The 16,530-nt window shown below is 48.1% G+C and overlaps 1 protein-coding gene across 2 annotated transcripts in view; it reads left to right on the top strand.

The window, feature by feature from the left end:
* FSCN2 (fascin actin-bundling protein 2, retinal) overlaps nt 1–16,530 on the top strand; it is a 215,626-nt gene that overhangs the window by 44,255 nt on the left and 154,841 nt on the right. The window lies entirely within an intron of this gene.

Genomic DNA, 16,530 nt, shown 5'->3' with positions numbered 1-16,530 from the left:
CCTGTGGGATGTTCTCAGTAGGGATAGGCGAGGGTGCCAATGCGGGCATAGGGGGCACTCCGTCTGTGGTTAATAATTGGACCTTAAACTGGCTTTGATGCTGTAGGTTGGGCCTTCTAGTGGAGGGGACAAGAATAGACAAGGAGCAGAAGCTGGAAGAGACAAAGGGAGAGCAAGGGATGGAGAAGCTGGGGGAAGAGTAGGATGGGAGAGTTTGTGGGGGCGAATGGAGAGAAATGCAGTCCGCTAGGTGGAGGCTGGGAGGGTGACAAAGCCTGTGGATAGCTTTCTATGCTAAGGGCAGGACTTTAAAGAAAGAGATTGCGCACCTGCGCAGGCGTCCAGTTTGTTGCCAGTGTGCAGAGGTGGGGGATGTTTGTGGACGGTTGTTGAAAGTGCGTGTGGCGAGGTTGAGAGCTTTGTTCCAGAGAGTGAGGGACAGGCCAAGTAGTAGGCTGAACAGTAGTTGAGTTTGCTGAGGACACAGGTTCAGAGGAGGATTTGTATAGGTTGGAATGTGAGATATAGGAGGATTTTCCCTATGTTGAAGAGGTTACTCCTACTTACAAAGGAATTTGCCATGAAGACTGCTGGAGTCGCTGTTTAAGAGGGCACCAAGGTTGTGGGTCTTGGGGGAGTGAGTGGGGAGGTCAGGAGGGAAGGCGATGGGAGAAAAGTCAGCAGAACTGGTGCTGGAGACAGGTTTAGAGAAGTTTAACATCAGACCGCGTAAGGCCAACCAGTGATAACGTGCAGTGAGGCAGCTGGTGCTGCATTCGGGGTGGGCAGGGATGCCTTGGAAGCAGAGAGGTGGAAGAGGGAAGAGGAGGTAACAGGCAGTGAAAAGCAGCGAATGGCAGCACAGGATAGGTTTGTGAGCAGACATTGGGTAGGAGCTCGGTGGGATAGTTTAAAAAGGATGGGTGGCAGAAGACGGAGTGAAGGAGAGAGGATTTGGGATGGACAGGAGAGAGAACAGAGTGTCACATTTTTTTGGAGGAGAAGTAGGAAGCAAAGTGGTCAGTGGAGAGAGAGGAGGACAGGGAGTGTTTTTAGGCAGAGTATAGCCTGGAAGGTCATGGAGCGTTTGTCGGTCTTAGAGTGGAGAGAAGATCTAAGGTCAGTGTAGTAGAATGATTTTGCAGAGTCAAGAGTAGTATTAAGGGCACGGAGAGAGCCTTTGTAAGCATTAAGAAGAGTAGGGGGTGTTCTAAGGCCAGCAGCAACAGTGGAGATGCATGGTTGTCTAAAGCTGTTGGCAGTGGCGTAACACGAAATTACAGGGCACCCCTCCGAGCCATGTTGAGCCCCCCCCAACTCTGCAACAAATCACGGGCCGTGCCACACTACATTACCACACTTGCACAATACGCACGATTGTGTGCTGCTGTACCCTGCTACGAGAAAGCCTGGGGTGTATGCGGACGGTAGTCGTCATGTACTGATGTGCGAGTCTATGTGTATTTATTGTTTTGTTGTTGCAGTGTAGTGAAGTTTGTGCGGTTTGTTGTGCTGGAGGTTTGTGGTTGTGTTTGGTTTGGAGTTTGAGAGGTGTATGCAGAGGAGGAAATTGTTAGTGGTATTGGTTATTTGGCATCTCTATCTTGAATTGACAAGTTGGGCTCGCGTAATCTCACCTGATGGGGTGTTTGGGCACCCTGTGCCTCTGAAGGTCCGTGCCCGTTTTGCAATCAAGGCCCCTTGAACATCTCGCTGCCTCATCTGCCTGCTCCATCAACAACCTTGCATGTTCCTCACCCCCACCCACATGGCTAGTGCACCTGTCAGTGTCCATACCTCAGTTAGTGTGGTGATTGGTGGTATCTCGCCAGTTCCACAACCCAGTGGTACCTAGTTGTAGCTAAACGGGCGGTTGGAGATGGTTAGGATTGGCTGGGGTTGTTGCTTCCGTCTCCATGGGTCTCGCATGTGAACCACTCTGTCCGGCGTCACCCCTCACGGTGCCATGTGTGCTTCTCAGTCGGTTCTGGGAGCTTGTCAATGTCCTTTCCTGTTTAGTCATTTTGTCTTACTGTTGTTTCAGTACATTAAGGGAGAATAGCAGGAGAATATCAATGAAAAGTCTGAATGTGCTTTTACTGCGCTTTCAGCACTACCGGAAATGCTGAATCCCAATTATAGCAAACAAGGGGAGCAGGGTTGTCCCCACGCTCTCCTTGTTCGGTATAAAGCGTTCAGAGGTTGTGGGGGTGTCCCCCGTTTCCATGGCAAAATATTCAGCAGATAAAGTGGAGGCAAAAGAAAGCATGTTTAAAAAAAAAAAAAAAAACCACTTTAGGGATAGGAAACCTCAGTCGCAGGGAGACGGGCGAATCGAGGTTATAGAGTGAGGGCAAGTATGCAGAGGAACAGGTAAGTAGTGTACAAGGGATAGTGGGTAGATGTAAAGCGGGACAGGGTGATCTTTGTGATCACTGCAAGCCGCCGTTTTCGGATTTAGAATTTCCGTATTCGAAATAACGGGGCCCGCAGTGATCACATGGATCCTACATTAATCAAGGTATAAAGGGACATATTAACATGAGGGGCTTCAGGAGAAGACCCTCTGGCCACCAAAAAGATCAAGGAACCAAAACAAGATGGGGAAAAAGGCAAAAAAAGGAGGGCCCCCAAAAAGTGGCCCTAGGATACCCAAAATAGGAATTCTGTCTCAACAAGGCAACATATGGGATACATTACTCACCGTAATCTTATTTCTGATGCTTGTATCTGCCTAGATTCACATGCTGTGCACAGGCCGAACATCCAGTGGAAGCCGCAGAGCACCACAGCCTGTCCCTCAAAACTCAAAGTTGCCCAGTTAAAAAAAATGTCAAGCCAAACTAAGGCATGACTAGACTGGCTGTACCAAAATGCCTCTCTAGCCACTAATACCACATATCCTGCCTGCTTAGCCTGGACATGGATGACCATTACGATTTAATCACACAATCCTGTCCCCCCATGCCCCACCCCACACATCCCCTCTCCCTGACACCCCCTTCCCCAAACCCCTAAATCAGGTTCTCAGCCCAGAATGACCTCTACGTCCCTTTTCCTTGTCCCAATGCTCACGTTTGAGGCTCCTTGCCTCATAAGGACTGGGATGAGGAAGAGTGGGACTAGGAGTAATGAAGATTACAGGTAACTAAGCCAGGCATTTCCTCCATGTCTCTCTACCGGATCCCAGTACTTGTGTATGAGGCAAAGTGCCTCATACACAAGTACGGGACAAGGAAGAAAAGGGATATAAGTAATGAAGATTACCAATAAGTAACCAAGGGATTTAACACAAGTAGTGGCGCAACACCATTGAGTTAACTGGGTTTCAGCCCTCCCCTTAGCCCCCTGAAATTCAGGCTATGTTGACTCGACCTGGCTGATCTACAGAGCCGTTGCCGGACAGAACAGGACACAGATGTTGAATGGCACCTGGGTTTCGCTGTTAATAAAGGCCTGGCAATTACTAACGTAAAGCATTTCACTGTTATTACCTGCATTCAAAAGCATAACTTTTTAGGCAATTGAAATCTTGCTTTCGGTTTAGTACTTGCATGCCAGGGAAGTGATTGGAAGGGTAGAGAGGGGGCAGGAGACTGCCGATTCTCACAGCAGTCCATAAATGAGTGCTTTCAGACTTAAAGGAGAGAGTTAACTGCGTGTAACATTGAAGCTGCACTGGAATAGTCTCATTAGAATGCATAAGGAATGTTGACGCCCCCACACAAATAAGTTTGCCCCTCCCCTACCACCTGTGAAGTTAGCACCTCTCCCAACATTTGACGGGTTGGTTCCCCCCCCCGAAATGTTGGTTTTGTTGCGCCCCAGAACATAAGCAAACACACCATTCACCATACAAACACGCGCACACCCAGCCACCTATGCATTTAAGTGTGCACCCTTTCACCATACAGCACACCCAGGCAGTCACCCATACATTTAAGTATGCACCCTTTCACCATACACTCGACAAACACACCCAGTCACCCTTGTATTTAATTGTGCCCCTTTTACCATGCAGTCACACCGGCAGCCACCGATACATTAAAGTATGCATCCTTTTACCCTACACTCACACAGGCAGCCACCTATACATTAAAGTATGCATCCTTTTACCCTACACTCACACAGGCAGCCATCTATACATTTAAGCGTGCACCCTTTCATCATACAGGCACACACAGGCACCCACCTATACATTTAAGAGTGCGCCCTTTCACCATACACTCACACACGCACACATCATGGGGTTAGGGGAGCCCTAGAGTTCAAAAAGAAATTGTTTCTTTTTTAAATAACTTCCGTTAAGGACTGAACTATAATGGAAATAATGTATTTATGAAGGCAGAGTGACTTTAAACGGAAACTATTTCTTTTTGAAGTCATAGAGCTGCCCCCAACCCATGACATGGAGGCCTCCAACCTAGAGGCTTCTTTGTCATGGGGTGGGGGATCCTTCGGACTTCAAAAGGAAAGTTTGTTTTTGTAGTCATTGTGCTTTCGAAATTATTTCAGTTATGCTGTAAAAGAAATAATTTCTTCATGAAGGCAGAGTGACTACAAAAAGATGTTTGAAATATTTTTTTTTAAGTCCATGGGGGATCTTCCCAGGACATATGCTGCCGGCGCCACCCACAGCGCAGGGGCTGCGGGGGGGCCCATTATACCAGTGGCTGTTAGATGGATGTTGAGATTATGGTTAATGGCGGGGCAAGATAGTGTTTGTCAAAGGAGGGAGCAAGTGTGTTAGTGAGCTCAGCAAGCAAACGAGAGTCCTATAGACTGGGCACGCGGAGGAGAGGGGGCTTGGTGGGTGGAGTCTACTTGGTGCCGGTGTGGGGCCATGGAGTCAGGTTTGAATTTCCTTTCAGTGATAGATGGAGGGAGAGAATGAGTTATAGTAATGTGAATAAGTGAGGGGTCAGATGGAGAGGAATGCGGAGGAAGGAAAGAGAAGAGAATAGAGAGATTCCATGGGTGTGTGGGGTGGAAGGTTCTGTTTGACCAAAGGGCGGTGAGTGAGAGTGAAGTGGAGCTGTAATTGATGGGCCTTGGTAATGTTGGATAAGCTGAGATCAGACAGTTTCACTTGGGGGACAGCAGCTGGGACAGATCTGAGTAGTGAGACTAGATCCAAGAAGAGAGAGGTGGGAGCCGGAAGATGCCCTTCGTGGTTCCATGCTAAGCTCTTGCAAATTTAGATCTTCAGTTGCTTTCGACAGGTAGCATTTCTTGGCGCTCTTCTGTCTGACAGCGACCACTGCACTAGAATCAGGAATTGTTAAAATCACAGCTTCCAATATAATGATTATTTGTTCTCTTTAGCTTGTCAATCCTGCCTGTGTTATATTATTAGATTGTTAGAAGTAGAACCACAACTCCCAAGAAGCAATGCCTCTGGGTTCTCTTTAGCTTGCCAGCCCTGCCTGTGTTATATTATTAGATTGTTAGAAGTAGAACCATAACTCCCAAGAAGCAATGCCTCTGGGTTCTCTTTAGCTTGACAGTCCTGCCTGTGTTATATCATTAGAGTGTTAGAAGTAGAACCACAACAAGCCCCAAGAAGCAATGCCTCTGGGTTCTCTTTAGCTTGTCAGCCCTGCCTGTGTTATATTATTAGATTGTTAGAAGTAGAACCATAACCCCCAAGAAGCAATGCCTCTGGGTTCTCTTTAGCTTGTCAGCCCTGCCTGTGTTATATTATTAGATTGTTAGAAGTAGAACCATAACCCCCAAGAAGCAATGCCTCTGGGTTCTCTTTAGCTTGTCAGCCCTGCCTGTGTTATATTATTAGATTGTTAGAAGCAGAACCATAACTCCCAAGAAGCAATGCCTCTGGGTTCTCTTTAGCTTGTCAGCCCTGCCTGTGTTATATTATTAGATTGTTAGAAGTAGAACCATAACCCCCAAGAAGCAATGCCTCTGGGTTCTCTTTAGCTTGTCAGCCCTGCCTGTGTTATATTATTAGATTGTTAGAAGTAGAACCATAACCCCCAAGAAGCAATGCCTCTGGGTTCTCTTTAGCTTGTCAGCCCTGCCTGTGTTATATCATTAGAGTGTTAGAAGTAGAACCACAACTCCCAAGAAGCAATGCCTCTGTGTTCTCTCTGTCAAACATATCATTTCTCAGGTATGCAGTCTTTATAACGAATGAAAAAATTATGACAGTGTTTTCGATATTTTCATTATTTGGTTTCTCATGTTTCTATTTCGCTCTGAGTTCCTAGCATTCGTTTCTTAGAACTCCATCTGAGTGTTGGCCCGTCTTCCGCCCTGGAGTCATCTGCCAGTGCCTCTTTGTGAACAAGTCAGGTTCTGACGCCTCTGAGGGTCGGATCCCTCAGGGCTTTCAGTGTCCGGCCGCCCTCAGTGTCTGAGCCACTTCTGTAATGGGTTCTGTAATGCTTCTCTCTGAAGTTCCAGTCTGTGCGCATCTCCTCCACCCGAAAGTGCCGCCGTATCTGATATAACTGCATGCAGTAATTCCACATGCGGTGATAGTCCTCTGGGGCCTCTGAAATGGGGAATAACTGAAGTGTCAGTGTGACTCTGAATCATGCAAACCATTCTGGTTACCACATGCTTGCTGCATGCAGTGACAGTACATCTCAAATATTAAACGTGGCTTTAAAGGCTGCATTGGCAGCAGCCGCTTTGAGGAGGCTGGGAGCAGCCGCTTTGAGGAGGCTGGGTGCAGAAGGATTACAGGATGCATTGGCAGCAGCCGCTTTGAGGAGGCTGGGTGCAGAAGGATTACAGGATGCATTGGCAGCAGCCGCTTTGAGGAGGCTGGGTGCAGAAGGATTACAGGATGCATTGGCAGCAGCCGCTTTGAGGAGGCTGGGTTCAGAAGGATTACAGGATGCATTGGCAGCAGCCGCTTTGAGGAGGCTGGGTGCAGAAGGATTACAGGATGCATTGGCAGCAGCCGCTTTGAGGAGGCTGGGTGCAGAAGGATTACAGGATGCATTGGCAGCAGCCGCTTTGAGGAGGCTGGGTGCAGAAGGATTACAGGATGCATTGGCAGCAGCCGCTTTGAGGAGGCTGGGTGCAGGATTACAGGATGCATTGGCAGCAGCCGCTTTGAGGAGGCTGGGTGCAGAAGGATTACAGGATGCATTGGCAGCAGCCGCTTTGAGGAGGCTAGGTGCAGAAGGATTACAGGATGCATTGGCAGCAGCCGCTTTGAGGAGGCTGGGTGCAGAAGGATTACAGGATGCATTGGCAGCAGCCGCTTTGAGGAGGCTGGGTTCAGAAGGATTACAGGATGCATTGGCAGCAGCCGCTTTGAGGAGGCTGGGTGCAGAAGGATTACAGGATGCATTGGCAGCAGCCGCTTTGAGGAGGCTGGGTGCAGAAGGATTACAGGATGCATTGGCAGCAGCCGCTTTGAGGAGGCTGGGTGCAGGATTACAGGATGCATTGGCAGCAGCCGCTTTGAGGAGGCTGGGTGCAGAAGGATTACAGGATGCATTGGCAGCAGCCGCTTTGAGGAGGCTGGGTTCAGAAGGATTACAGGATGCATTGGCAGCAGCCGCTTTGAGGAGGCTGGGTGCAGAAGGATTACAGGATGCATTGGCAGCAGCCGCTTGGAGGCTGGGTGCAGAAGGATTACAGGATGCATTGGCAGCAGCCGCTTGGAGGAGGCTGGGTGCAGAAGGATTACAGGATGCATTGGCAGCAGCCGCTTTGAGGAGGCTGGGTGCAGAAGGATTACAGGATGCATTGGCAGCAGCCGCTTTGAGGAGGCTGGGTTCAGAAGGATTACAGGATGCATTGGCAGCAGCCGCTTTGAGGAGGCTGGGTGCAGAAGGATTACAGGATGCATTGGCAGCAGCCGCTTTGAGGAGGCTGGGTTCAGAAGGATTACAGGATGCATTGGCAGCAGCCGCTTTGAGGAGGCTGGGTGCAGAAGGATTACAGGATGCATTGGCAGCAGCCGCTTTGAGGAGGCTGGGTGCAGAAGGATTACAGGATGCATTGGCAGCAGCCGCTTTGAGGAGGCTGGGTGCAGGATTACAGGATGCATTGGCAGCAGCCGCTTTGAGGAGGCTGGGTGCAGGATTACAGGATGCATTGGTGATGGCAAGATACTCAGCCAGGGAAACAACTTTCTATTGATAAATAGCAGTTCTTGAAGATGGTGCACATTACGATTGCTGCACTAAATTGCATGTGTTTGTTATGTTGCTTCTTTGGTGTGACATAGTGCAGGGCGACATTGCTCATGATGGTGGTAAATTGCACCAGTTAACTTGTTTTTCCTCTTTTTGTTATACAAATGTGAAGTCTATAAGTCTCATTACGGGTATGGTGCCATCTTGGTAATCCCACGAGATACCACCAAACGGTCTTGCTGTTTCCACCACTTGGTCTGGTGATATTATCACTGACGGTATTACCACTGGATTACTATTGGTGATAGGCAGTATTAGTCCCCAGTAATTGGAGTCCATAGGGCTCTATCAGGATTTTGCCTGTATTAGCACTGGCTGTAATACCACCAATTCTGCGCTTTTGGGCAGTAAGGTGAAGGAAATTACCTCACACATTCTGCTGCAGGTGTTTCCTCTGCTTTACCTCCAAACCTGTAGTTCGGTGGTGTGGTAATGCTGCAGTAATGCCCTGGGAACTATGTTACCACTGCATTACCACCGTTTTTTACCACACCAAGGAACTCATAATGAGGCCACATGGAAAAAGCATTCAACAAGAAAAAGAACTGCCCAAGACAGGTGGTATATACCGTCCAACAAGATTTAGCAGCACCACTGTGTGAAACTGTACCCTTTGCAATTTAGCGACAGTCGAACAAAATAGCACAGAAATGCAATTTACTGCAACTATCATAATCTTCACCTTCCAGTGTAGTTCTGTAATCCAGTCCCCAGCCGGATCATTTTGCTTACTGTAGGCAAATCAGTACCTTTGATATGTGCATTCAGATTCCTCAGCGCACATTGGTGGATGCAGACTTTCACAGTAGTACCCTCAGGGGGAAGTGGTAGTTTCTCACTAAAGCATTGTACTTATCCCGCTTGAGAGACCACACTGGCCATGCTCCTGGAGCTGCCAGAATGGTGTCAATCCCAGTGATCCTAGAACATCCCTGACTAGCTGGGACGCTTTCCCGCTGACCTATGCATCAGGAGGAACTGGTGCCAGTGGTATCTACCTTGCCTCCAGGGAGCGGGAACTGCAAGCGGGCCGACTCTTGAGTCAGGGGCAAAAGGACTGCACGGTCAATGCTGCTGTTTTGAGTTTGAGAAGAGCCTGGCATCGCCTCTGTATACTCCGGGGAGTCACCTAGATAGATCCTGGGTTGCTCCTGTACAAAAACCAAATCATAGGCCCTCATTATAAGTTGGCCAGTACACAGTAAAAGTGCTGATAATAACGCTTACCGGCACTTGTACCGGCCAACTACAATTTTGCCGGTAGGGATGGAGGATTTACCTGCAGCTAAGAGCTGGTGGTAAATCTGACCCCTACCAGCAAAACAGTTCTGGTATTACCGGCACAGTAATACTGCTGCTGGTAATACTGGCAAAATCCCCCCATTGAGTCCTATGTGCCTCCATGGAATGGGGATTTACCATTTGAACCAGCACCTGGATTCTGTCTTAAACCAGCCAATTGCAAGTGCCAGTAATGGTATTAGCGTTTGCCAATAACCCGCCGGAATTACCAGCGGGATACCAGCAGACTTGTAATGAGGCCCATAGTGTCATTGCCAGTATATGGCGCCAAATATTTTGATGAGTAAATATATTGTTTTCAGTTTTTTATGTGTGTATGTTTTGAACCAAGCTTGCACATCATTAAGACCACCTCCTGGCCACTCAATTTATTATTTATATATTTATTAAAAGTTCTTATACCATCGCACCACAGGCCCATAGGCATCAGGGTGTGCACACACAAGACAAACAAGCAGAATAAAAAACGTTGTAAACAATAGGCAAAGAATAGCTAGGGGCGGAAATCAGGATCAGATAGCGGAAACTCAAATTTGGCGTAAACCTAATCTAGCAGCAAGTTGAAGAGCAATGTTTTAACCTCTTTATTAAACTTTGATGTCGTCTCAGCAGCTTTAAGATTGAGAGGCAGCATATTCCACAAGTTGGGGCCTTGCACATTGAAACAGCGCCCACCGGCCTTCACTAGCCTGAATCTAGGTTGAGCCAGTTTCAGATGGTGTTGAGATCTAAGAGGGCGAGAGGGAGCATGTGGTTGAAGGTGCACTGCCAGATGTTCAGGAGCTGTATTCGTCACACATTTATGTGTCAAGGTGAGGATTTTGTGCCTAATTCTGAGTTTAATTGGCAGCCAGTGTAGATCCCGCCTGGCCGTGGTAACATGGGTTTGTCTGGCAAGACCCGTAACTGCCCGCACTGCTCCATTCTGTGTAACCTGCAAAGCAGCTATGATGGAATGAGCGCAGCTACTGAGCAGACTGTTACAATAGTCCACACTTGTATTGATGAGGACTGATGCCAGGATGGCCAGGTTTTCATAAGACAGAAAGGGACAAATGTTGCACAAGAGCTTATTAATCAGCCCGCAGGAAGATCTAATAAGGGCCACATGGTGAGTCATGGACATCCCTAGGGTCTTGACCTTCATGGCCTCTGGAATCAGTGTGCCCACAGTAAAAACATTCTTATACTTAGCGGGGAGCAACTTCAACTTGGTGCCGGAGGCTTCAATTAACAGCTTTGTTTTGCTAGCATTCAAGGCCAAAGAATTGGCTGCTGTTAGGAAAGATTTCGTAATTGTAGGTAATTTTCCTTCCATGTGGCAACCCCTAAACTTTTTGCTGTTGTTTTTCACCTTGTTCTTGACTTTGCCAGAGAAGTGCAGCCTTCTGCCGCACTCCTCTGGGCTTTCGCTCCTTTCTTACGGGGAAACTGACATGCCCTTAAGACAGTCAGTACCGGGGAACGCTGTTTCCCGTAGTTTCTTTTATCATGTTGCGGCTTTCGTGCAACATGACACAAGAGGGCACTGTAAGCTAAGTTACAGCTCTCTTGGGTCTCTAGCCTTCTACAGGCCCTAGATACTCGTTTAGGATTGTATCTGATCGGTGCAAGTGATTCAGGGACGGGAATGGTGGCAGCGATCGTTTCTTGTGTTTTGAGCTCCTTTTGGCGTTCTAAGCGCGTTTCTCGCGCTTAACCCAAAATGGTGGCCTGGCTCCCAAAATGGCCAGACCACGAGGCTCCTTTGTCCTGTCCGCTGACCGTCTTGCTGCCTTCACCTTCCCCAGGTCGAGCCGACCCGGGGCCTTCCTTATTTGGGCATGTACTTTCCCGCGAAACACGGATGCTTTCGCGGGCTTCTACATGTCTTGTGTGTGCCTCCAGGATGTGGGCTGGGATGTCTGGTCCCAATACACATCCTGGGTGCCAGAGAGTCTAGGGTGGTGTGAATGCCTGGGACCACCATGGTCCGTGATTGGTCCACGAATGGTGTGAGTGTTGATGAGCGGATCTCCCATTGGGTCCCCTCCGTTTTGGCGTGAAGGGAACCGTGGATAAGAGGGGGCTGGAAACACCACTACCATGTCGATCTCCTGAGTTCTCACGAACGAAGGAATACAGGAGCCAAGTATCCTGCAACCAAGAGGCTGGACCGAGAAATCGCTGGTGACCCGCTGAAGGACTTCTCCTCTGCACTGCTGTCGCCTTGTGAAACCCTTTTCACCTTCGATCGAACCAGAAGGCCTGTACTGGTACTTCGACCCTTGGAATAGCGGGAACAGCTATTCTCGGCATCTTCACCATCTCCTGCCAGTAAGCCTTCGGAAGCCTCTCTGGGCCATCCAGCTGACTGACCAGCTTACACGGGAGTCTTGCTCTGTAACCGCCGCCAGGTTGTGTAGTATTTCGAGTCCTTGTCACTCTCACACGCTTCGTACACTTGGCGTTCCCAGGTCTGAAGTGAGTAGTGTACATTTGGCTCAGATACACACGGCCGCTCCCTTGCCCTGCTGTGGTAACAAACTGTGCGGGTTTCTTCGATTGGGACGTCTTTTTACTCAACATGACGACGAGGCGTTCCCTGCTCTTCTGAACCTGCCAGCTGCTGAAACTGACGCGGAGAAGCCTGGGTCTGCTTGCATCGGGGACCGGTGAGTAGCATAGCTAGGATCTGGTCGCCCTCCTGCAGGAGCCCATTGCTTTTCCCCGCTGTGTCAAACAGCACCCTTTTCCGTACTCGCGCTCTGCTTCTGCCCACTGTGGAGGCTGCGCTTGAGTCGCCGAACTTGTTCTTCTTCTTTTGTGCACTAAACTGAACTGCCTGATTTCCCTCGAAGAGCTTCTCCTTTTGCCCGTTGGCACCAGCGCGTGCAGGTACTTTTGAGCACAAGGCTCCACTCTTCGCAGGGCTCGGACTTCCATCTAGTTAGGTGCCTCTGAAGGCGAACTGGGTCTAAGCATTATTGCGCACTGCCTGTTTTCCCTCCCTTTTAGGTGGACTACACATTTCGTGCATATAAGGCTTGAGACTTGTTGTATTTGTATATATATTGTGTTGATATGGTATGTGTTGGTTTACTATCGTTATATTGTGATTTTCTCGCTACGGTCATTGTTTTAAAGGCCTTGAAATAAATGTGTATATATTTTTAATATAACAACTGTTTGGAGTAGTTTGTAAGTGTTCTTGCTTTGTGTGCTCATTGCGGGCTTTCAGTCACCCTCACCCCTCTTGAGACCTAGTCTTGACCGCCGCGATCGTTACCTTGATTGGTCTGGCTCGTCCAGAGGTTACCCTGTTCCAAGTAATTAGGTTGGCCTTCTGAACTTCTGCGCCACCAGGACAGAGTTCAGAAATCCGTCTTAGCAGCTGCCATACAAAAATGTATGGCTTTATAGATGGTATTGAGCTTAGCTGCATCCTCAAGATACACGCCAGAGAGTTTTACAATCACCTGGGTATCATCCGTATAGTTTGCCACCTGGACACCCAGGCTAACCAACAACTGCAGAAACGGGATCATGTAAACATTAAACAACGTGGGCGAAATACAAGACCCCTGAGGGACAACACAGGTAATGGGACTAGGTTCTGAGGAGACATCACCTACATTCACCCTTGAATTCCTAGGTCCCAATAAGGAGAAAATCCAACTAGCAGCTTTGAAAGACCGGATTCTGTCCTCTAGCAGAGCGTGATCAACTAGATCAAACGCTGAGGACAGCTCCAACAGCATAAAGACCGATAGTTGCCCTTGGTCCATATTCTGTAGCAGATTTGCCTGGAGTTCGAGCATGGCTGTTTCCGTGGCGTAACCTTTCCTAAAGCCGGACTGGTGAGGCAATAAGATGTTATTACCCTCCACGAAGTTCTGAAATTTCAGGTGCACAACCTTGTCCAACAATTCTAACAAAAAAGGCGCGTTGGTGATCGGGCAGTAACTGTCCAGGACAAATGGTCCAAAGACTCCTTTAGGAGGGGAATGACCCAATCCTCCTTAAGAAAGAGTGGGAAATTACCTTCTGCAAATTAGTGATTAATAAACTTGGTGACCCAGGGACCAAGAATGTCTTTGCATTTTATAAAAAGGCTTGATGACTGGCTAAAGACCATTTGCAGTTTCCATTATACCAAGTTGGTAGTACTAGGAGAATTACAATACACCCACTTGGCAGATCATTACTAGTTTACAATATGCCTACTTTGTACATCATTTCCATTAGACCTCCCATCATGGCTGTCTTTCAGTAGATTAAGTTATCCCATCGTTGCCCAGTCCTAACTACCGTCACCAAGAAGTTCTTAAATTCAGTTGCCGATGCCAGAAAAGGGTGACAATGCTGACCATAGTGACCGAGGGCCTCAATGGCAGCCAGGCTGTGTCCAGTGGGTGACACAGCTATAAAGACTCTACCCCAGGCAGCAAGTGACTGTCAAAGGCGTGCAGGCTGAGTGGGGTGCATGGGGCTGTTGCGTCTAGTCCATCCTAGCAGACTTGCAAGCAGATAGGTCCGGGTGAAGACCCTGACAACACTTCCTTCAGGAAAATTGGGCCGGGAGGATAGCTCTGGGGCAACATGTTTGTCTTGGAAGCAAGACAAACCAAAACAACACAGGTTTGAATTCAAATCCCGCACCTAGAACTGGTTTCAGGTATTGAGCGCGTTATATCACATGTACATTGCTTATATCACCGGGGCAATGACTCGTTTTGCACCAGTCATAGTGCAGGAGGAGTGAACTGATTACATTTGCCTGTGTCACACACTGGCACAATGTCAAGATTGTACAAAATCTTGGTTTTGCATAGCACCAAAGCAGCACAAATTGGGCCATTACATCTGTGTTGCTAATTGTAACCCCAGCACGATGACCACACAGTACTGGTCTTACTCCTGGTGCATTGATAACATTGGCATTAACACTGGAACTAACACCAACGAAACCAGCAATTCCCCCGCCTTGCAATAAAAGTAGACCCAGACTCTAACATCTGAACCCCTGACATACTCCCAGCTTGCACAGTAACCACAGAAGCGGTGCACAGTCTGGGAAGTGAAGGGCAACATATCATCTTAATAGCAGGATGTCGGGTCTGCATATCCAAATCTGCGTCTGGTGGAGCTTCACAGAGCAGGCGAATCAAGCCGAGTGGATTGAGCAGCAAATTGGTTGCCTATCCTATCCATGAACCGGAGATGCCACAACGGCACCAAGCCTAACGCTGAAGCACTGCAGGGCATTCATTTCCGGGTCAGCACTGTTGGAGAAGTGGCCTAAATGAGACATATGGCAAGGTGTACATCTTCCAGACCATCGTGCCATGTGCTGCGCCAGTCTTTTCATGAACACCTCTTGCACTGGCCCCCGGAGCCTGAGGTGTGGTTTAAAATATGTCAAGCTTCCTCTCTCATTCTCCCGCAAGCCCACCTTGGGATTGAGTGCGTTCAAAAGAACACGGAGAAATGCAAACATCTTGTCTTATGCTGCAGAGCTGAAGCTTGCTGGGATTGTCTTTGTAGTTAAGTTCACCTCCTTTTTGTAGGTAAGGGAACCGAAGCACAGCGGAACAGCGTAGTTTGCTTTGGATCCCAAAACATTCGCACACGGGAACCAGTATCAGAGATCAGTTCTTCTGATTCCTGATTCCAAAGTTAAAAACTCAACTCAACCACTCGAGCATCTCCCCATGCAGGGAACCAGCGCTTGGAAATGCTGAGACTTTTATATACCACATTATATACCAACACATCTAAATCATTTCATAACTTAAACACAACTTAGAAATACAGTATAGTAACATTATTAAATAATTGATCATTCCACTGACCCCATCAAAAGCATAACCATGAACATCACAAAAGCGGAAATTGTTAAAAAGGAGTTCATCTCCATAAAATCATCATAAGATTCTATTACCAGGACTCCCAAGGTCTGGTCTGGACAGTTTGATCAGGCCGAGATTAAGAATTTTAAGGCTGCAATTATGATTGAAATAGAGGGACCAACTACAATCCTTTGACAAAATATGTCTTTTTTTTTTGTCAAACAATCTAAAATCTCTTTCAAAAGATAATGGTCGTTTCTCCCTCAGGTCCGGACACTGACATAATATCTGATTTAGCGTTTCCCTGCAGACTCAGACACATTACAAACCTGCACACCGCACTAGGAGATTTATCCTTGTCGCCATTTTGGTTCCCGGAGGTTCTCCTGGTGAAGTGCAGTGGTAGAGGTTTCATAAGGTGTGGCACTCTCCCAAAGCCCCATAACCTCTGTGATCACCTAAATACCCACTTCCTGATGGCCTCCTCCAGCATACAGCCTATTTGCAGTGATAGTTTCTGGCTGGTGAATCCCTGTTCACCTGACTCCCAGGCATTATCGCATTGGGGGAGCAATATTCCAATTAACCACATTCCTTGGTGTAGGTGAAGCCTGACAGAGAATGGCTATTCTTGCAAAGGCTAGAAATCCTCTGAAATAAAACAGATGCCCAAATCGACATCCGCCAAATGTGCTTGGAGTGATACCAGGGCAAACAGTGGCACACAAAATATTGGGCCTAATGGTAGAGCAAACCTGCTGAGAGTCCCAAGTGCTACAACAAGAGGGCAGCCGTGCACAATGTTACCTGGGAATGTGGCGCATGGGTTGAAACTCATCTAAACCCGAATCTGAGTTTACCCAGGGCATTTAGATGTGGTATGGTTTCTGAAGTGATATCTTGACCTGCACGAGCAGAGGTCGGGCAGGAGAGTTGGTGGCATGGCTACAGTGTGGCAAATTCACAGCCGCGAATGATGCCTTTTCAGGTATCCATTGGGTACGTTTTGCGTTGGAGTCCAGACCACCCATAGAGGGATTGTACTGCAGACCGTTACAGAGTGGCACTATCACCGGTGCTGGAGAACATACATGCATTGATTCTTGTCGTGTTCTCCAATGGACTGTGTAGCAGACGATGAGAGAAACTAGTACCCAAATATCCACTAGCACTGTGCCTGGTGGGGTACTTGTAAATCCCCACGGTTAAGAAAACAAAAT

This window comes from Ambystoma mexicanum, chromosome 3q (genome assembly GCF_040938575.1).
Source record: "Ambystoma mexicanum isolate Mex_15411 chromosome 3q, UKY_AmexF1_1, whole genome shotgun sequence".
Taxonomy (NCBI): domain Eukaryota; kingdom Metazoa; phylum Chordata; class Amphibia; order Caudata; family Ambystomatidae; genus Ambystoma; species Ambystoma mexicanum.
The sequence above is the reverse complement of the archived record's forward strand: the minus strand, read 5'-3'. Positions and strand labels throughout refer to the sequence as shown.